Raw genomic sequence first — 21,088 nt, 5'->3', positions numbered from 1 at the left:
TGGATCTCAAGAGAGAGGTAATAGACTTTCTATTAACACAGGTGGGTGGAGTGAATCAGTGGAAAAATACAGATGCGACCAACCATGCATGTGACTGAATTATAGTGATTAAAATGCCACAGATGTCAAAATAGAGGGCTTACATTTAAGTTTCCTTATTTATGGAAATTCGATAGGAGTATTTAAAAAGGAGTTAAGATTAGTATCAATTTTTATTAAATGTTTTATAACTTTATGGCCGAGTATTGACTCTTAATAATAGTGTTCAATATATATTGAGCAATAAATATTTATGGAGTGTGGCATTGTTCTACTCTATATACATGGTGTCAGGTGTATTAGCATGTAAATCTCTCAAAAAACTTTTTGAGTTTTAGTTTGAGACAATGCCAGGGAATAAAAATACTAAATTATACTTACTTATTCATTTATTAAATGGATATTTATTGTGTATGTGCCATGTATCAAGTTAGATTCTAGGATGCAATAGCAAGTATGATGTTTGTGCTTGCTGTTTTCATGGAATTTATGATCTAGTAGGAGAAGAGATATTGAGAAACCCTCCATAGAATTAGTTAACATCAACTGTTCTAAGTATTATGAAAAAACATGAAGTATTGTGAAGATTGAAGATGTCACCTGGTTCCTAAGAAAGAAACATGTATATTGAGACATAAAGGATGACTAGGAGAAGTTCAAGGGAGAGTGAGGGGAAGGGGCAAGAAGAAAATTATTTCAGGCACAGGGAACAGCATATATGATGATTGGAAACAAGCTACCGGGAGCAGGTTTGGTAGTGAAGGCTAAACAGCAAAGGGGAAAGTGGTCAGCAATGAGGCCGGAAATGTGGTTTGAACTACGTCATAGAGGCCTTGATGGCTGTATGCAGGAATTAGCATCTTATCCCCAAATCAATGTGCAGACATTGAAAAATCTTTAAGCAGGTAAGTGCTATAATTGGGCATTAAAAAATCACTCTAGGTATAATGAACAAATAGATTGTATCTGCTTGAGAAAATAAACACAAAAAATTGAACATATAGAACTTTTGGACTACATAACTAAATACATAAAGAAATTGTGCTCGGATGAAATTTTAAGTTTTTGTTATCATGCAGAAGCAGCAGGAATAACTTCCTCATGCTTCTTTTTGCAGTGTATTTAGTGTCAGAAGCTAACAGATAAAAGAAACAATGTTTCACACAGACAAAATCTGACATATTATAACTTCCAAAACACAGGTATGTCAAACTGCATTCATTGCTAAGTAAATAAATTTGGGTTTAAAGAATACTTTTTTCTTGGTTTGCTTGGGGAAAGGATTGTAAGTAGGAAGGACTTATAGTCATGAGTTGCTTCATGACATTTCAGTCAATAAAAGACTATATATGGGATGGTGTAACCATACAGCTTAGTTGTGTGCTAGGGTACTAGATTATACCACCTAGACTTATGTAAGCCTGTTCTGTTTTGTTCAGACAATGACAAAGTTGCTTAACAATGTGTTTCTCAGAACATATCCTGTTGTTAATCAATGCACTACTGTGTTTATTTCCACTGATAAAAATGATAGCTGGGCACATGCCTGTATTCCCAGTGGCTCGGGAGACTGAGGCAGGAGGATTGCAAGTTCAAAGCAAGCCTCAGCAATTCATCGAGGCCCTAAGCAACTCAGCGAGACCCTGTCTCTAATAAAATACAAATTAGGGCTGGGGATGTGGCTCAGTGGTCGAGTGCCCCTGAATTCAATCCCTTGGACCGCCCCCCAACCCAAATGATAGACTTCTTGGAGAAAGATTTGTGGTATGCCAACTACTAGTTCTGTTACTACTGATCATGTGCTGAGAATTTCATTGTCAAACTCTCTCTGCACAAGCATACATAAACACACACATGCAAACATATTTGTTTCATTTATTCTTCACAAAAGCCCCATGGGATATGCACTATATCATTTTTCTGATTTTTAAGAAGACCGATGCACAAATAAGTGAATACTTAATTACAAATTGCATAGTTCTTTGATAATGCTGCTTGGATATAAAACAGTATTTGATTCTAGAGTTAGTTCATAAATATGACTCTTTTATATGCTTGACCCTCCATATCTGTGAGTTTTGCATCTATGGACTCTACCAATATGTATCAAAAATATAAAGGAAAAAGTTGTATCTGTACTGAACTCATGAAGACTTTTTTTTTCTTGTCATTATTCCCTAAACAATCAAGTATATCAACTGTTTACATAGAGTTTACATTGTATAAGATATTATAAGAAATCTAGAGATCATTTAAAGTATTTAGGAGAATTATATAGGTTAAATGCAAATACTATGCCAGTTTATATTAGGGACTTGAATGTCTGTGGATTTTAGTGTCCATGTGGGTTGGGAGCTTGGAATCAGTCCCCCATGGATACTAGTGGCAATGACTGTCAACTTTCTAAGATTTTAAATTAAAAGTTTAATTATGGGAAAAATAATAAATTTACCCAACAAAAATAAAAGTTATCCTGGTTTGAGAAAACTCAATATAGAGTAATAATTCCACTGTACACACTTTGGAAATGTTTAATTATAATAGAACTCTTCAGTTATTTGAATGATAAAACATTCTTAAGTATTTCTTTATGCAGTTACTTTTTCAGGATATTTAAAGTAATTTTATTTATAGATCCCCATTGCCTTTAATTCATTTTTTCCATCCTCAAAATGTTTAGTAGAGTGTTGTGGACATAACAGTTCAATTGAATTAAAGTAGATGGTTGCTGTGCATAGAAACGCTGTAGGAGAGAAGAATATTCTTTTGTTCTACAACAAAGATGAAGTAAGAAAAGGTTACAAAACCTAGAACATAAAAAAGGGAGGTGGAATGCTTTTATAATTGTGTTGAAACGAATCCTAATGTTATGTATAACTAAAAAGAGCCAATACAAAAGAAAATAAGGGGACATGGAATAACTATTGAAACAATTAGGAGTTCAGAGCCAGGAGCCCACACATGTCCTTGGTGATGAAGCATCTTGAGTAGGAGACTTATTGTCCTGGGGGAAGTGTCTGGGCACTGACCTGGTGCTTCTAGTAGGATTGATGGTAAAATCCCAGGGGTACCTTTTTAGACCCTTGGACCTGGTCAATCTTGGCTTTCTCAGGCATGGATCATTGAGATCATTTTGAAGTCCATCCCTATAAAAGACAGAAGCAGGCAATGGTAGATGGAATGGTCTCAGATTTATCTTCTGTGTTCCTCTCATATACTTTTAGATGCTAAGTATGAACTTTCAAACAGAACTGATTTGCTTTCTCCATTAGTTTTATTTTTACTATTAAAAAAAAAAAACCCTCAGCTTTGAGGGAAGAAAAAAAAAAAGAAGGAATTCAGCTTTGGTCTTTTCACACCAAGATCTGAAATAATAAAAACTAAAGCAAAGCAGGCATCAAATAGCATAACTGATTGTCTTAATTACTCAATTATGAACTTAGTCCAAGTGCTTTTTTTAGAGTAAAACTTGTTAGGTGGTAGCCCCTTCATGAGTGACATGAGTGACAGAGAGTCCAAGAAACCCTTAAAATTGTATGCATAATTATATGTGCTTATTTGGGGAGAGTTATTAGATTTGCAAAGGCTTTTTTTGAACATAGAGCAAAAACCCCCGTCTTTAATGTATTTTTGGAGAAATCACATTTTTTCATTAATTCAGTAAATATGTGCTGAGAACATAATATGGGACAGGCACTGTTTGGAGGCTGGGTTACCACTGTGAGCCAGACAGATAAAGAATCTTCTTTCATTGAACTTACATTCCAAAGAGAATAACATTTCACAAGAAATGTCATGGAAATCAGTTAGAGAAAACACAATGATGGCAGACTGCTCAGATTCTAATCTCAGAAGTATGTTACCCAAGAATGTACAGTGGAACAGTCGGTCTCAAGGTTTGTGTTTATGTAGAGTCAAATATCTGGACACTGGACCTAATTTTTCACTTTGCTCTGGATTCTTTACACATTGTAGACATAACTGTGGTGTCTTGAATGATTTAGTTTCCTCCTCCTAAATGGTTTTGCAGCTTGAAAGTCTTTGAATACTCTGAAATAATGCATATTGGTACAAGGCAGTCCTGGTGCTGTCGGAATCTGACCATTTACAGAGCCTCCCCACCCCCTGCATGTGTTGTTTTCTTTGCTCTCTTTTGTGGCTGGAGTCTTGCTGGTATAGGTCATCATCGACTGCCACTGGGTGGAGCTATAGCATCAGGAGAGTAATCTCTCTTGATAGAAGCAGCAATTTCCCTGACACTTAGCCATTAATTTTCTCAGTTGTAATAGGTAAAGATTACTGATTTCCTGCAATTTGTGAGGGGCACTATTTTATTACTTATTTGGCTGTATTCCCTGAGTTCTTTTAAAGAGTCCTAAGGCAAATTTTTTTAAAAAAAGAAAATTAGGAGTATTAATTTTGGTTTGACATTTTCATGATACCCTTGAAATGGCCAATCAGTAAGTTTCAAACCAATACCGGTAGTTACTGGGGTGGGTGTAGTGAATGCCATTGACATATGTTTTGTACGACCTTAATAACTGATGACATGACTTAAACTTTTCCTACACAGGGGACCATTCTGTGGTTTCCTATTGAATTGCAGAAATTCTAAATTGGAATATTTCTCAAGTTTCATCAGTGCTTATGACTTGGAAACTACATCTAGAAAAATTGGTGTTATTTTAAATACTGGGTAAAAAAAACCTTTCAGTTTATATGAATATCTAAGAATCATCTATTTTCTGTCTCTTTCTATTCAAAATCGACTTTATTTTTAGTACTTTAATTACTCTCTACTAATGGAAAATTCTTTTTTGAAAAATGTGATCTCTAAAATTATCTACTAAGTTACTAATTGCTTAATTGCTAATATTGGAATTAGACAGTTTTTTAAAAATCCAATTAAAATACTTAAATATTTGTATATGCTATACAAATTAATTTTTGTATGTACATTAATTTGGGATTTTATAAAGATTTACTAAAGATTTATGAAATACCAGATCAGTTTTGTGAAGCAGGGCAGACAAGTCACTACTTCTTTACTGTTGCTGATTTTTCTAGTCACCTGCTTTTTTATAGAAAACGGATTCTGGTTCATACAACATATTCATATGAATGAGAGAGTAAATTCTCATTTTAAAAACATGACTTAAAAAATGTAAAAGTTCTCTCTTGTGATTGTAAAATTAGTTCCCTACATTTTAGATTAAAATAAAAACACTTTTGGCCAAACAATTTCCTTTTGATCAATTTACTCTCTAGATACCACAGGCAACTTTTGTTGAAAAAACAATTAGATACATGGGCAGAACATGGGTTTTCTATTGAACAGACCTGACATTGAACTCTATCTAATCCATCTCTCACCCTGTTAGTCTAATGCAAGACAAGAAGGGGCATCAGGAATATTAGATCCCTAATATACTTAATAGAAAATGCCTTAAAAGGTGTCATGGATAGAGTTTTGAAACAAGTCCTGTGTCTAGAATATGTTTCTGTTTGTCCCTCCTTCACAGATCAAATTGGACACATTTGCTTGTTTGGACATAAGTCGTATTCCCAAGTCCTGTCTTCTTTCACTCTTGTACTAGAAGGTGAGTACTCTGTACCCAAAGATGAAGGAGGTTTAGATGGAGGCCATTAAAATGATGAATTAATTTCTACCTCTGAGGGTTCTGCTTCTGTGGCTAATTCACAAGCATGTGTCCCAATTTTTGGCATATGGTGATCATTCTTGAGCATTCATTGAGTTATAGTGGGGTGCCTACTCTGAACCAGGCATAGCTTGCTGATTGATATCAGGGAGCTTAATTCTATTTGCAGGAATAATATCTTATTCATCCTTAAATACACAATGCCTCAATATCTCTGTTTCTGACATCTTCAACTGCTTTTGAATGTTGTCTATTTGGTGCTCTAACTTCCTGATCTGGTGCTGTTGGTAGGACTGTGCTTCAGCTGTGGATGTTGGCGCATCTGACTCTGGTCTTCTGTTTCCTGTCTGGATTCATTTGTGCTCAACATATATGAGGTGTTCAACAGCGGTCAGTGATTGTTGAACAAAGAAATAAAGATAGAAAGGCTGCACTGCAATTATTTCCTTTTTCCCTATAAATATGACTGAACTCAACTGAAGAAGGATCCAGAGAAGGGGATATGTTTCCCTCTGATAACTCTCTGATTGGAGAATTAAGAAATGAATTCTGAAAATGTTGCTCAGTAATACAGAATCTGTTGAAATTACTGAAAGAATTCTGAAATGAATTACTGAAAATAAATTACTGAAAAAGAATTACTGAAATGAATCACTGAAAATGTTGCTCAGGAATACAGAATTTCAAGATGGCCACACATAACTGATGTTAAATTTAATCAGAAGAGGCCGGTTTGGGAGTTAGGTATGGAATGCTTTCCTTTAAGGACTCTCCTCCATAAAGATCCAAAGGATTAAGATTTAAAGATTTAAAACTACTAGCTAAGTTAGATATGACTCATACTCTGAAACATTTCATATTAGGAAAAAAAAATGATCTGATGTGCCTGGTTTAGATGTATTACTGAACATCTCTTCTGGGTTGCTTTTTATATTTTCAAGAGTCACTGGTGTTCTATTCTCTCTTTTTATGTGTAACTTTGTGCTAACAAACTTAGATATTTAGCTATACTATTTCAAAACGGTAATAGTCACTAACATATTTCTTTTAAATGAAGAAAATGGGAAATAATTGCTTCGTAATTTTTACTGGTCCTAAATAATAAAAACAGTGGTAAGCATGAGTAGAGGGAAAGCTGAGACCAAAAAAAAAAAAAAAAAAAAAAAAAACCTCAACAAAAAATCAGATGAAACAGAGAAAAATGAACTAATAGCTTCATTTAGAAAGAACTACCTACAGCCCCATGCCACCAGGCAGATGCTTTCTAATGACACCAGACAAAAATGAGCTTGAAAAAATGCAGTTGAATTGGAGTGGTAGTGTTAATGGCCTGCACAGACCTAGCATTGTGATTTTGTTCAAGAAGGTGGAAATTAACTACAGATGGTTCTTGACTTATGAAGTTTTGATGTAGCTTTTTTTTTAACATTACCATAGTGTAAAAACAATACACATTTTTTTATGTTTTAAATTTAGGTCTTTTCCTGGGTTAGCGATCTGCACTATGATACTCTCTTGAGATGCCAGGCCAATGAAGCAAGTTGCACTGGGAAGTCAGCCATGAGGTCACTAGGGTGAACAATGGGTCCTCCATAGTGTACTGGGTTCTAGTTATGAAGGTCAGTAGGTGAGGTGTATTTAATGCATTTTCCACTTGTGCTATCTTCAACTTCAAACAGGTTTATCAAGATGTAAACTGGATTTCAAGTCAAGGTGTGTCTACACTCAATTTGATGTGTTAATCAGGTCTTCAATTGAGTTTTCTAAATTTGTCTGTTTTTAACTGGAGGTTTGTTGTCCTTGTCCATCAAGTCCAAAGATAAATGAATCTTAAGTATGCAAAGAATTGTATTTTCTCTTTCCATTTTGGAAAAATAACTCTCATTGAGATTAATGTAACTTCACATCTCTCTGTATCTCTGCTGCCTTCTGGAAATGCATTTTCTCCAATGCTTCTACATTTAATCCTTTCATAGTATGCAGTTTATCTTTAACTTTGCCTCTGAGAAGTCACTTATATTTTTCTTAAGATATTGAGACTTACCAGATCATAAAGATTTTTAGAAAGCTGTTTGTCAGCTTTTAAAGTCCTGGTCTTGATTTTGGGAACTCTGTGTTTTTTCCATTCCTCATTAACAGACTGATAAGGCAGATATCTTACGATAAGTTTGGTGGGGAATTTTAATTTTTTTTATCTTGAAATTTGCACCACTTATGTTTAAAATTGTTAAATTTCTATCGTGCCCTGTTGTGGAGCAACTCTGTGTCTGTAGGTATCAAACCTATTAAATGTGATAAACAGTAATAATTTTTATTTGGTCATTTTCATTATGAAAAAACCCATAAGGCTCTTCAATACAATGGTAAAATCAATTATTGTATTTTACTATACTACTAAAAAATTCTAAATATTTGTTATTTTTAGGAGGCAGTCCAAAGGTTAACCAGATAAATCTGAGGTTATTGTAATAAATAATTCAAACCAAGACTAGCCAGTAGAAACAGATGGTGCTTCTGGAAGAACTTGAAAATTTTCCACTCTTAAATGAACATAAACCTTCTGCTTGGAGCTGTGCAAGTACATGGACTTATGTGCAGGCCTGTAAATCTATGTGGTTGCTTTTTTTTGTGGTCTTGAATCACATTCTTTTAATTTGATGCTTCTCAAGGTATGGAAAGCAGAGGATAACTCAAAACACAAGAGTACAAGTTCTGGTTATTCTCAGTTTGTATTGCTATCTTTCCTCTTCCCTCGATTGCTTCCTGCTTCTCTGTTTTGCATGTGAGAATGTGTATTCCAGGAAGAGGACAAAGGACATTTTAGCAAGCTCTTATTATACCTAAGCCTGGGTTTAACTCCCTAAATAACTGAATAGGCATATAATCCCATGGATTTCTTAAGGTAGCGAGTTGAGTCTAGATGGATTACTGACTTTTTTTTTTTTCTTTTTTGAGCCTTTTCAAATGATTAGCAACACTTCTGTGGACAGTCGTGTTTGAGAGGTTACAACTGGTTTTGATGAATAATCTGAAGCATGGGGAAAATAACTATGCAAGCAAAGAAAGAAAAGGAAAAATGAAAGAAAGCAAATGAGGTGAATGCACATGATAGCACTCTTTTGAAATTCATTTTTAAAACTTTTTACCTTTGAATTGACATTTGTACTTATTTATGGTGGATAGTATTATAATTTGATACAAGTCTACATTGTGTAATAAAAAAATCAGGATATTTAACATTTCCATCTCAAATGTTATCGTTTCTGTGTGCTGTGAACTTTCAAATTTTTTCCTTTTTATTATTTTGAAATGTATAATTAGTTGTCATCGATTATAGTCACTCCATTCTGTTTTTAATCATCTATTCATGCTGATAGGTTGACTTTATGACCTCTCCTTTAAGAAAAGGCAAAGAGAAGTGAGAGTGATGAAGATAATCTTGCTAAGAATTTTTTCTTAAATGTGGGTAAGTATAAAAATTAGAGAACCATGTGGAGTAAATATAGAATATGTAATTGTCACCTAAGTTATTGGTTTAATTTTATTGTTAATTTTTGTAACTGGTAATCTCTTATTTATCTACAACTGAATAAATAATTTCAAAAGGAAATAAAATTACACAAATACATTGTCTGAATACTTATCTCCTAGTGAGATGCTGACACTAAAAAATATGTGTTCACTGTATTAGTTTTCTATCGCTATAACAAAACACTTGAGAAAAACAACTTAAAAGGAGAAAAGATTTATTTTGGCTCCTAGTTTCAGAGGATTCAGTCCATGGTCAGTTGGTCCTGTTGTTTTGGGTCTGTGGCAAGGCAGAACATCATGGGGGGAGTGCATGGTAGAGCAAAGATGCTCACCTCATTGTGATCTGGAAGCAAAAAGAAAGGGGAAGGAGCCAGGTCCTAATGCTTCCTTCAAGGACATGCCCCCAATAACCTAGCTTCCTCCCACTAGGCCTACTCACTAAAGTTTCCACTTTCTCCCCATAGCATCACTGGCTGACCTAGCCTTTAACATATGATACTCTGGGAGGCACTTCTGACCCAAATTATAACATTCACCTAACAATGGTCTGGAAGTGGAGAAACTTGACCATTTGTACCTTGCTGGTGGGAACGTAAGATGGTTAGCTACTTTGGAAAACAGTTTGGCAGTTTCTCAAAAATCTAAATATGTGATTACTCCAGGGCTTATCAATTGTGCCCCTGGACATCTATCCTGGAGAAATGAAATCTTATGTTCACAGAAATGGATAGCAGCTTTGTTTATAATAATTCCCAAACTGGAAGCAGCTCAAATATCCTTCAACAAGCAATGATTAAACAAACTGTGGTATGCTATACCATAGAATACTGCTCAGCAATATAAAGAAAGAAACCTAGTTATAGATGCAATAGTATGAATGAATCTCAAAGAGAATTATGCTGGGTGACAAGAGCCAGCTGTCAGTGTGATTCCATTTAAATAACATTCTTGAAGTGGCAAAATTGCCGAAATGGAGTACAGATTAGAGGTTGGATTTAGGAGAAAGGCAAGGGGAAGTGGGTGTGGCTATAAAAGGGTCACTTGAAGGATTGTGCTGTGGTAGGAGTGGTCTGTATCACGGTCATTATTCTGGTTGTGATATTGTACTACAACTTTGTGAATAGTTTCGCCCAATACCATTGGGCGAGATGGGTAAAGTGAAATGTGTGATCTCTATATTGTTTTGTAAAACTGTTATAATCTACAATTTTCTCAAAACAAAAATTTAATTAAAAATACATAGTAGGGTGTACAGAGGATAGCTCAATGCTGAATTGATGAATTCAGGGATATATTATAAACTTTCTTTTAAAAATTAAGTCTATTACCTTGAAATTTTGGATCATATGGTACAGAATCCTGATTGTGAAAGAGATATAATTTTGATTTTTAGTGCTAAAAAATGGGCTTTGCCATATTGCTATAACATTTCTATTGTGAAAAGCATTGTATTGTATTAGTAAGGAGAAAAGGTAAAATAAAATTAATATTCTCTAATGCAAATACCTAAACTCACAAAGACAGCAGATACTGTTTAAGTGATTTTTCTCTTGTATGTATTTTCTTCAACATAGGTTAAAATATAGTTTTAAGCTTTTCAATAAATTAAAATGAAGTAAAATTATTATCCAGTGAACTTTTGGTCAAAGTTAGCAGAGTATCCTTTTCACAACGTATGGCCTAATTTCTACTACTTTGGCTCTGTAAATGGCATTGCCATGGAGAAAGGTCCTCATCCATCTTTTTTCCCCCTAAGTCAAAGCCAGGGGAGTAATGTTTTTCTACATCTGTAGGTGTTTTGTATGTTGAAAGAGCCAAAGAGATCAAACAAGTAGTGTGTCTACATCAAATCAAAACAGAGAATTAAGAAGTACAGTATCCAACATTCTAAGTTAGCTGACTATGCCATCCTATGTATCCAAGGAAACTGATTTATTTTACCAAACAGTAGACTGTATTAAGTTGTCACAAACTTAAATTAAGTTGTCACAAACTAAAACACAATGCTCCATTGAGTTTTTCATCTCATAATTAAAAAGCATCAAAATATCTTTCTAGTTACTTAAAGATCAGTAATGTTTATATATTCAATCAGGTCCTAGTTGATGCATCCTTTCAACATGAACCATTTGATAGCTATTTCTTATTACTACTTTTCAAATCCAGCTTAATTTCCCTTGGGATATTAGTTGACATAAAAAAAGTCATTCTGATTCTATATTGGGATTTTAAAAATTAGAAGAAATATGCTCTATACCCAAATATTAAGATATTCAGAACTGTGGTAGATTTATTAATTTTCATTTTTTAAAAGCTTCTGCTAAATTCACTCACTTATTTGCAATGTTTTCTAACTGGCTCCACCCTTAGCTGATGGACAGATACTTGATTTCTTTTAAAGTATCTAATCTCTTCTTGACTGATTGTCATAAACTCCTTGACAAGTATTTTTGTTTGTTTGCTGTGACCTGTGACTTTCAGAAAGGTTGCACCCATGGGAGCAGTGATGATTATTATAGTCAGAGCTGTTTTTCTTGTGCTTTGTATTTCTCTTCAAATAGCATTCTGATGACTTTGGTTAGAAAGGACATATATTCTGATATTTCTATTCTCTGTGTTATAAGATGCATAGGATTAAATGAGTTAATATATATAAATACTTGGAGAAGTGCCTGACACATATTAAATGTTATATGTCTTAGCCATTATTATTATTGCATTTGCTATTATTACTATTATTTGCTTGGTACAATTGTTGGTGAATGTTTCCCAAAGCTAACACTATGATAACCTTTTAAAACTTATTTTCAAGCATATTGTTATAATCTCCAATAGCTACACACACATGTACACACAACACACACACATACACACACACACTTGATTTTAGTTTTAGTGTGCAAGGAAGTTTTTAAAAAGTCTTTCAAACTAGGTAATACAGCAAGCACACAGAATATTCCACAAAGTAAAAATATAACTTAATTATTCATTACAAAGCAAATACCCAGGTAAGCTACTCAGATCAAGAAATAGTACATGGTCACCTCCCCAAAAAAGTTCCCTTCCACATCTCCTTCCAATAATTGTCCCATCTATGCCTCTTAGAGTTAGTTAATGCTATTACCTAATAGCTAATAGTTACTATGTAAATATGTAAACACTACTGCTCTTAGAGTTAGCTAATAGTATTATCCTGTCTAATAGTATTATCCTTCCCTTGCTTTTCTTTATAGATGTACCCAAGTACATGTCTGTAATCTCTATTGTTTAGTTTTACCTACGTATAAAACTTTTTGTAAATTAAATTGATATAAATTCTTTTGTATTTAGCTCCTTTATCTCAATACTTTTGTTTGTAAAAATCATTCTGTGTTGTTGTCTGACTTCAATTGCTTCATCATCATAGTTGCATAGAATTCCATTGTCTGGATTTATGACAATTTATCATTTTCTATTGACATTTGTATTGTTTTCAATTTTTTTGTATCATGAATGTCTCTATAAACATTCATGAACATGTCTCTGGGAGCACATATACAGACATTACTGTTGGTTACATACCTAAAAGAGGAGAAGATGAGTCATAGGATATACATATTGCTATAGTTGGTGTCTTAAAGGTCCCCAGAGGCCCATGTGTTTGAGGCTTGGTCCCAGCTTAATGATTTTATGAGGTGGTGGAATCTTTAGAGGTGGGGCTTAGTGGCAGGTCTTAGGTCATTGGGGGGAACTTCAGCCCCCTCCCATGTCTTTTGTACGCAGGCCCTGAGGGGAGTGCCATGCTGCCACTGTGATGGGGGGCTTCACCAGAGGCCCAAAAGCAATGGAACCAACTGATTACAGACCAAACCTGTAAGTCCCAATAAACCTTTTTTCCTTATAAGTTGATTATCTCAAATATTTGTTACACTAACAGAAAGCTAGCTCAGATATATTTGAAGTTTAGTTCTAGATTGTTTTTGTATTATTTTTATTAACATTACTCCTGTTACCAGTATTATCGTTCCCACTGTTTTACATACTTTCAAAGACAAATAGTATCAGACTTTTTCATTCTGGCCATTCTTGCGCTTGCTATGGTATCTCATGGTGGTTTAAATTTTTATTCCCTCATTACTTGTGATGTGGACTTTCTTTATTACCCTTTAGATATCCTCTGTTGTGAAGTACTTAAGTCTCTTGCCCACTATCACATTATTATTTTTTTCTCATTGATTTTTTTTTTTTTGTGGATCTGAAACTCTTTGGTGGTTTTTGAAAAGTTAAACGTTTTGAACTCCAATGTACTCCATATATCAACTCTTTCTTTCATGAATGCATGATTAGATCAGATTCAGTGTCTTATGATTGATCAACCCATTCTTTCATGATTTTTCTGTTCTGTATTTCCCTAGTTATATATATATTTTTAACAATCTGTTCAATTTGCTTTTCATAGTTTTCTGTTTGGTGTGAGGTCACGGCTGAGTTCCATCCCAGGTTTTTTTCCTCCATATGGGCATCCACTTGTCTCAGCATTAGGTTTTGAAATGATCATCTTTCTTTGCTGTTTTACAATATCATCTCTGTTAGAAATCACCTGTCCATAAATGAATGAGTGTATCTTGGCTTTCTGTTCTTTCCCATTGGTCTGTTTATTCCATTCTTGTGTCAATACCACATCGGTTTTATTATTGTAATTTTATATGATTCTTGATATTATGGTAATTTTGGCCCTTGCTTCCATATAAATTTAGAACCAGTTTTTCCAATTCTATAAAACAAAACAAAGCAAAAGGCTGCTAGAATTTTTATTAAGATTGTGTTGAATCTATAAATGCTTGAAATATGCCTCTTGAATTTATTTTTAACAGAGAATTTTTTTAAAGATTTCAAAATCCATTTTATATTAGTTGATCAGAGAATGTATTGTAGATTTCAGTCCTTGGATATGTATTGAAACTTGCTTTATGACCCAGAAGAGGGTCCGTTTTTTATAAATGCTTTACATGTGCTTAGAAATACATATTCTTTTTTTTTGTTTTGCTTTTTAAAATTTGTTCTAATTAGTTATACATGACAGTAAAATGTATTTTGATGTATTTTACATATATGAAGTATAGCTTCTCATTCTGGTTATACATGCTGTAGAGTTATATTAATCATCTAATCACAGATGCATGTAGGAAAGTAATGTCCATTTCATTTACTGTCTTTCCTATCTCCATGCTCCCTCCCTTCCCTTCAATCTCCTTTGTCTAATCCAAAATACTTCTGTTCTTCCCTGCCCCCACCCTCTTATTGTGAGTTAGCATTTGCATATCAGAGAGAACACTTGGCCTTTGTTTTTTGGGAACTGGCTTATTTCACTTAGCATGATATTCTCTATTTCTATGCATTTACCAGCAAATGCCATAATTTCATTTCTCTTTATGGCTGAGTAGTATTTCATTGTGTGTATATATATCGCATTTTCTTATCCATTCACCTGTTGAAGGCCACCTTGACTAGTTTCATAGTTTAGCCATTGTAAATTGAGCTTCTATAAATATTGATGTGGCAGCACCACGGTAGTATGTTGATTTTAAGTTTTTCAGGTATAAACCAAGGAGTGGGATAACTAGGTCAAATGGTGGTTCTATCCCAAGTTTTTTGAGGATTCTCCATGCTGTTTTTTATAGTGTTTGCACCAATTTTAGTTCCACCAGCAATGTGTGTGTGTGTACCTTTTTCCCCATATCCTCGCCAACACTTATTGTTACTTATATTCTTGGAATTGCCATTCTGACTGGAGTGAGATGAAGTCTCAGTGTGGTTTTAATTTGCATTTTTCTAACTGCTAGAGATTTTGAACAGTTTTTCATATATTTGTTGACTGATAGGGTTACTTGTTTTTTTTTTTTTTGTGTGTGTGTGTGTTAAGTTTTTTGAGTTCTTTATATATCCTGGAGATTAATACTCTATCTGAGGTGCAGGTGGCAAAGATTTTCTCCCATTCTTTAGGCTCTCTCTCCACATTCTTAATTGTTTCCTTTTCTGTGAGAAAGCTTTTTAGTTTAAATCCATCTCATTTGTTGATTCTTGATTGTACTTCTTGTGCTTTAGGAGTCTTGTTAAGGAATTTGACTCCTAAGCTGATGTGATGGAGATTTGGGCCTATTTTTTTTCTTCTGTTTGGTGCAGGTTCTCTGGTCTAGTTCTTAAGTCCTTGATCCACTTTGAGTTGATTTTTGCACATGGTGAGAGATAGGGGTTTAATTTCATTTCACTGCATTTGGATTTCCAGTTTTCCCAGCACCATTTGTTGAAGAGGCTATCTATTCTCCAATATATGTTTTGGGGGCCTTTTGCTGCAGTCTGACTGGGCACAAAATCATGAGCCACTCAAGCAGGAATAAACTTTATTTTTGAAACTCCTGCCAATGCCCTGTATGCTCCCGGGAAATATGCCGACCAACACATATACACCAACAGGAAATCCCTCCTCCGGAATTCCCTCCTACCGCACTTCCCTAACCAATGGGAACTCTCCAGGAGTCCCATAGCAGGCCTAGGTGGACAGCAGGGGTCTAATATCCATTTGAATGCAGATCTTAACATAATCATATCATCTCAATGGCTTGCTGGCGTCACCTTTCAACCAAAAATGCCATGCATCATTATTACTTGGCTATGGCTCTTAGCAGCCTTTGTCTAGTATGAGATACCGGTATTGATGTGGGTTCTCTCTGTATCTTCTATTCTGTACCATTGATCTTTGTGTCTTTTTTGGTGCCAGTACCACGGCATTTTTGTTACTATAGCCCTGTAGTGTAATTTAAGGTATGGTATTGTGGCAAGTTTTGTGCAGGTAAGAAATATACACCCAAAGGACTTAAAATCAGCATACTACAGTGCTGAAGATACATCAGTGTTTATAGCAGCACAAATCACAATAGCTAAACTATGGAACCAACCTACATGCCCTCCTACAGATGAATGGATAAAGAAAATGTGGTATATATGTACAATTAAATATTATTAAGCCATAGAAAAAAATGACTTTATGACATTTTCTGGTAAATGGATGGAACTGGACACTATTATGCTAAGTGAAATAAACCAATGCCCCCCCCCAAATCAAATGTTGAAGGTTCTTTCTGATGTGTGGATGCTAACACACAACAAGGGGTGGGGGAGAAAACAAGTTTAATGAATTAGACAAAAAGGAATGAAAGAAAGAGTAGGGGTACAGAAATAGACAATGAAATGAATCTGAGTTAACTTTCCTATGTACATATATAAATATAGTGAATCTCCACATCACATATAATCACAGGACTGAGGTTCTAGTTAGAATACAACGTACCTTGTGTTTGTATAAATATGTCAAAATATACTCTAGTGTCATGTGTAACTAAAAATAACAAATCAAAAACGAAAAAAAGAGACTAAGACAAAATGTCTTTTAAAGAATTCACTCTTGAGATGACCCATTAACCTATTAATACATTAATCCCTGAGTGGATTAATCCATTCTTGAGAGCAGAGCTCTTATGAACTAATCACCTCTTAAAAGTTCCACCTAGCCCCACCTCTTAATGCTTTGCAACAGGGATTAAATTTCAACATAAATTTTGGTGGGGACTTTCAAACCATAGCAACGGCATAACATTTATCCTTCTTTTTTAAACTTACTGTATCATTTTTTCTTTAGGTGAGTTTATATATATATCTGGTAATTTTTTCTCAATTGAAACATTTGTTCCCACTTCATGAAAATACTAAGTCCTGATATGTCATTCAAGCACTAACTCCCCCCCACCAAAAAAAAAAAAAAAAAGCTAGTACTCCCTGGACTCTAACCCCCCTTCTTCTAGTTGTACAAGACTGGAAAAGCACTGTTCGACCTCTTAGCCTCACAGCTGACCCCTCTGAATGTGCCTAAACTTCCAGGGAATAAGTAGCCTAGTATGCTAGGTTCATCTCTTTGGTCCTTGATTTTCTCCAGATGCCGGCTGGTAATTCTTCACTGTCTCTTGGCTATTTAACACCTTTCAATATTTTGGCCAGCTTTTCTAGCTGAGTAATTATTCAAATTAGTTTACTGTCACTAGATTCCTGCTACCACAATTTTTAGTCTTGTGTAGAATGTGCTTTTTAATTTAGTCATTAGAAACTATCTGAATATCAAAGTAGAAATTATGCAAAGTTAAGATTGATGTTCAGAGCTTGGATGATCAGTAATAATGTCTTTTGTGATGATCCTTATGCAATCTCTTTGCTATAGTAGCACTACTGAGGTAATATACACTAGGTGAGCAATACATTTTCAGGCTATAATGTAATGACAGATACAGAAATCAATGTCATAATGTAATCTCAGCAGCCTGGGGAGTACCTGAGCTATATTGTACTCATTCCCAGAAAGGAGCCAACTAATCCCTTATAAATAAAATGTACACTGTGATGTCATGTGTTTCTGTGTGAATTATGACAAGTGGTTCTTTTGTGAGAAATGGTTCTATAATTTGAAGTCCTCTTTACTTTACCTGATTATTCTTTTAAATTTTACATTATGAATTTCATGCAATCATTTAATTAGCATATATGTTTCATGTTCCTTAAATAAGAGACCAGTAAATGTTTTGAATTGAATTTGCCTATTATGTTTTCCCTTGACGTTTAAGCTTAATATACTTTAAGTTAAATACAGTTGTCCGTCAGTATCCACAGGGATCCTTTTCAGATAATTCGTGAATGCTCAAGTCCCTTATATGATATGGCATCATATTTGTATATAATCTATGTCCAACTTCCCATATACTTTAAATCACCTCTAGGTTGCTTGTAATGTCTAGTACAATGTAAGTGCCATATAAATAGTTGTCATAATGTGTCTTTTATGTAATAATGACAATGTAAAAAAGCCCATACGTGTTCAATGTAGTTAAACTATTGTAGACTTAACTTCAAAGTACACAAATGAGACATGAGGTGAACAATGCTCAGACAGGGTTGCTGGAGAGAGATTGAGCATCTGAGAAATGGAGGGTGGCTACAGCAGTGTGTGCCTACATATCTTTTCATTCACAGGGATTCAGAATAATGCTTGTGTGCTACAAATGCAAGTTTTGCATTTTGGAACTTTCTGGATTTTTTAAAAATGTTTTTTTTTTTAGTTATATATGACAGTAGAATGTATTTTGACATATTATACATACATGAGAGTATAACTTCCCATTCTTGTGATTGTACATGATGTGGAGTTACAGTGGTCGTGTATTCATATATGGACTTAGAAAAGTTATGTCCAATTCATTCTACTGTAATTTTTCTGAATAATTTTGGTCCATAGTTGAATCATACAAACTGAGAAATGACTGTATTACTATATCTTACTTTAAAAAAGAATGTTCAATATTTTCTTGAGCACTTTCAAAATCAAATCATTGAAATAATCTGATTAACAAAAATGCAGGCTGAATGTACATATTCTACATTTCTTGAAATATTCAACAGTGACAATTAGGATTAGACATCTGATACTATTATACATGTGTTTATCAAGAACCTCTGTAGTGAAAACCCTGTCACTGCTATCCTGCTTTACCCAGACTGGGTGCTTCTGCTGTCCAAGTTAACTTATGAGCTCTAGGGTGTGCACCTTGGTGGGGATTCTGGAAAGCTCTGTTTTCAGCATGGATGGGCCTTGAACTCAGACCCCTTTGGATTTCAATCTACGTTCTACAACTTGCCAGTTCAAATCTGGGTTCTTTAATATTTTTTAAGTTTATTTCCTTACTTGTTAAAGTGAAGAAATCTTTGTATGGAGAGTCTAGAAAATACAATACTGAGCCAGAACAATTTTTACAAATTCCACAATATCAGGGTAAGTCCACTGGGGGCCAGCCTATGTTGCAAGGTTTGTATGTAGATATGTGTAACAGAACTTTGTGTGTACCCTGAATTTTACTTCAATTAAAGTTTTAAATGTGTTAATATATGCTTTTTTGGATCTCTTTACAGAAAATTATTTTTGTAATTTTATTACTAATTAAGTGTTAGGTGAAGCAATATAGTAGTGGGTTTTATTTTTTAAAAAAATCTGGGGTGGTTACTGTTCTAGATAAGAATTTCTTTTATAAGCCAAATCCACCTGCAGTCTGTATTTATAAATAAAGTTTTATTGGAATATGTCTACTTCCATGTGTTTAAGTATTATCTAGACTTGCATTTGTGCTTCAGCGAGAAGGTGGAGTAGTTGTGGCAGAGACTATGTGACGGCAAAGCTAAGAAATATTCTCTGACCCCCTGGAGAGAAGGTTTGCTAAGCCTGGTCTGGTGGGGAGAATAGAGGAAAACCAAGGATGAGTTGGTTCTGTGCTCTTTCAGCAGCTTTCCTGCTACTTTTTCCTTTCAGTGCCAGCCTTTCTTCTTCTCTGGTGCATACTACTAAATGTGATTGAATTTTTCTGTCCTGTTCTCTGTTTTTCTAGAAAAGAGAATCTGACCAGCCACTATACCTTGTCATGAATTAATTTATGTGTGCTTAATCTCTCTTGGGAGCAATTTTGTCTTAAACAAAGAGTAGTCCATTTGCAATAAAAGTAAATCAATAAAATAATAATAATAATACCCCCAAAGAAAAGGAATTGAGGGAAGTTTATTCAGTAGGTTGAGTCTTTTAATATTGAAAACTCTGATTTTGGGGCATACAGGCAGACATGGTTTCTAAGATGTCAAGAAGACCTTGGTGTGCCCAGGTGAGGCCCGCTGACCCTTCACCTCAGTGGGCAGGTTTGTCTCTGTGTCACTGTTCTCTTTTTTTTTGTGTATGTTTCATCTGAACATCTCTGTAACTATAAGTACATTTATCTTGGCTTATAGCTCTACTTCTGCATTCCTCAGTACCTTATTCCCATGAATCTTAAAAACTGACTTCACCGTGTCTTTAGTCATAGAGATTTGGCTTATAATCAAAGAACTAGACACTATAAAGGCCAACAGTACAGTTAATATGGTTGTGATAATTTTACATTATCATCATCATGCTATCAGCAGTGTTTATTCAGATCCCAAGAGTAATTTTTAACATTGATGTACATTTTAAAGCAATTTGATATATTTAATCAACATGTTTAGTACATACCAAACCATGTGCCAGTACTTACTGTTGGGCAAGTTTTAAATACACACACACACACTCAAACAAGTTTTCATTCTTACAATAATGTTTCAGGTGGATATTATTTCTATTAGCCCTCAATTTTATTTTACAAACGAGGAAACTGAGATATAGACAGATTAAGTAACTTGCTTAAGATTATATTAATCTGTAAATACAGGAGCCACTATTTTAATCTTAGGCAGTTTTCTCTCTAAAGTTGTTACTAGATATTGTGTTATATTGTGCTTACAGATAGTTAGGTTAAAGATTAAAATTGGTTTATCAAAATACATCCAAGCATTTTTTTTTTGCACAATTAGTTCCTTCAAAGAACTGGAAAAATTAATTAAAAAGATATATAAAACTTGTTAGAAATAAATTGTTTTATAAAGATTATTTCATTGATAAAATAAATACTGGTCTTTACACTTGCAATTTTTTTTAAAAAAACAATGTGAATTATACTTGTTTTTTTTTTATTTACACGTGCTTCATATTTTAATGAAATCCAGAAAAAGGAAACTAAACCAAAAGTCAATATACCTTTGCCAAAGCTAAAATTGATGTCTCTAGGTGTTTTCTGTTGAATGACACTTAGGGATTTACTGCTGCTCTCCTGGCTGCTTCCTTATCTTTCAATGAACCTCATAAGTTGGAAATCCACACTGGTACCCCAGAGTCATATGTTGAGTCATATACTGAGCTTTTCTCAGCCTTGCCTTTCTGTCAA

The sequence above is a fragment of the Urocitellus parryii genome, chromosome 10 (assembly GCF_045843805.1).
Source record: "Urocitellus parryii isolate mUroPar1 chromosome 10, mUroPar1.hap1, whole genome shotgun sequence".
NCBI classification, from domain to species: domain Eukaryota; kingdom Metazoa; phylum Chordata; class Mammalia; order Rodentia; family Sciuridae; genus Urocitellus; species Urocitellus parryii.
Note: the sequence above shows the minus strand (reverse complement) of the source record.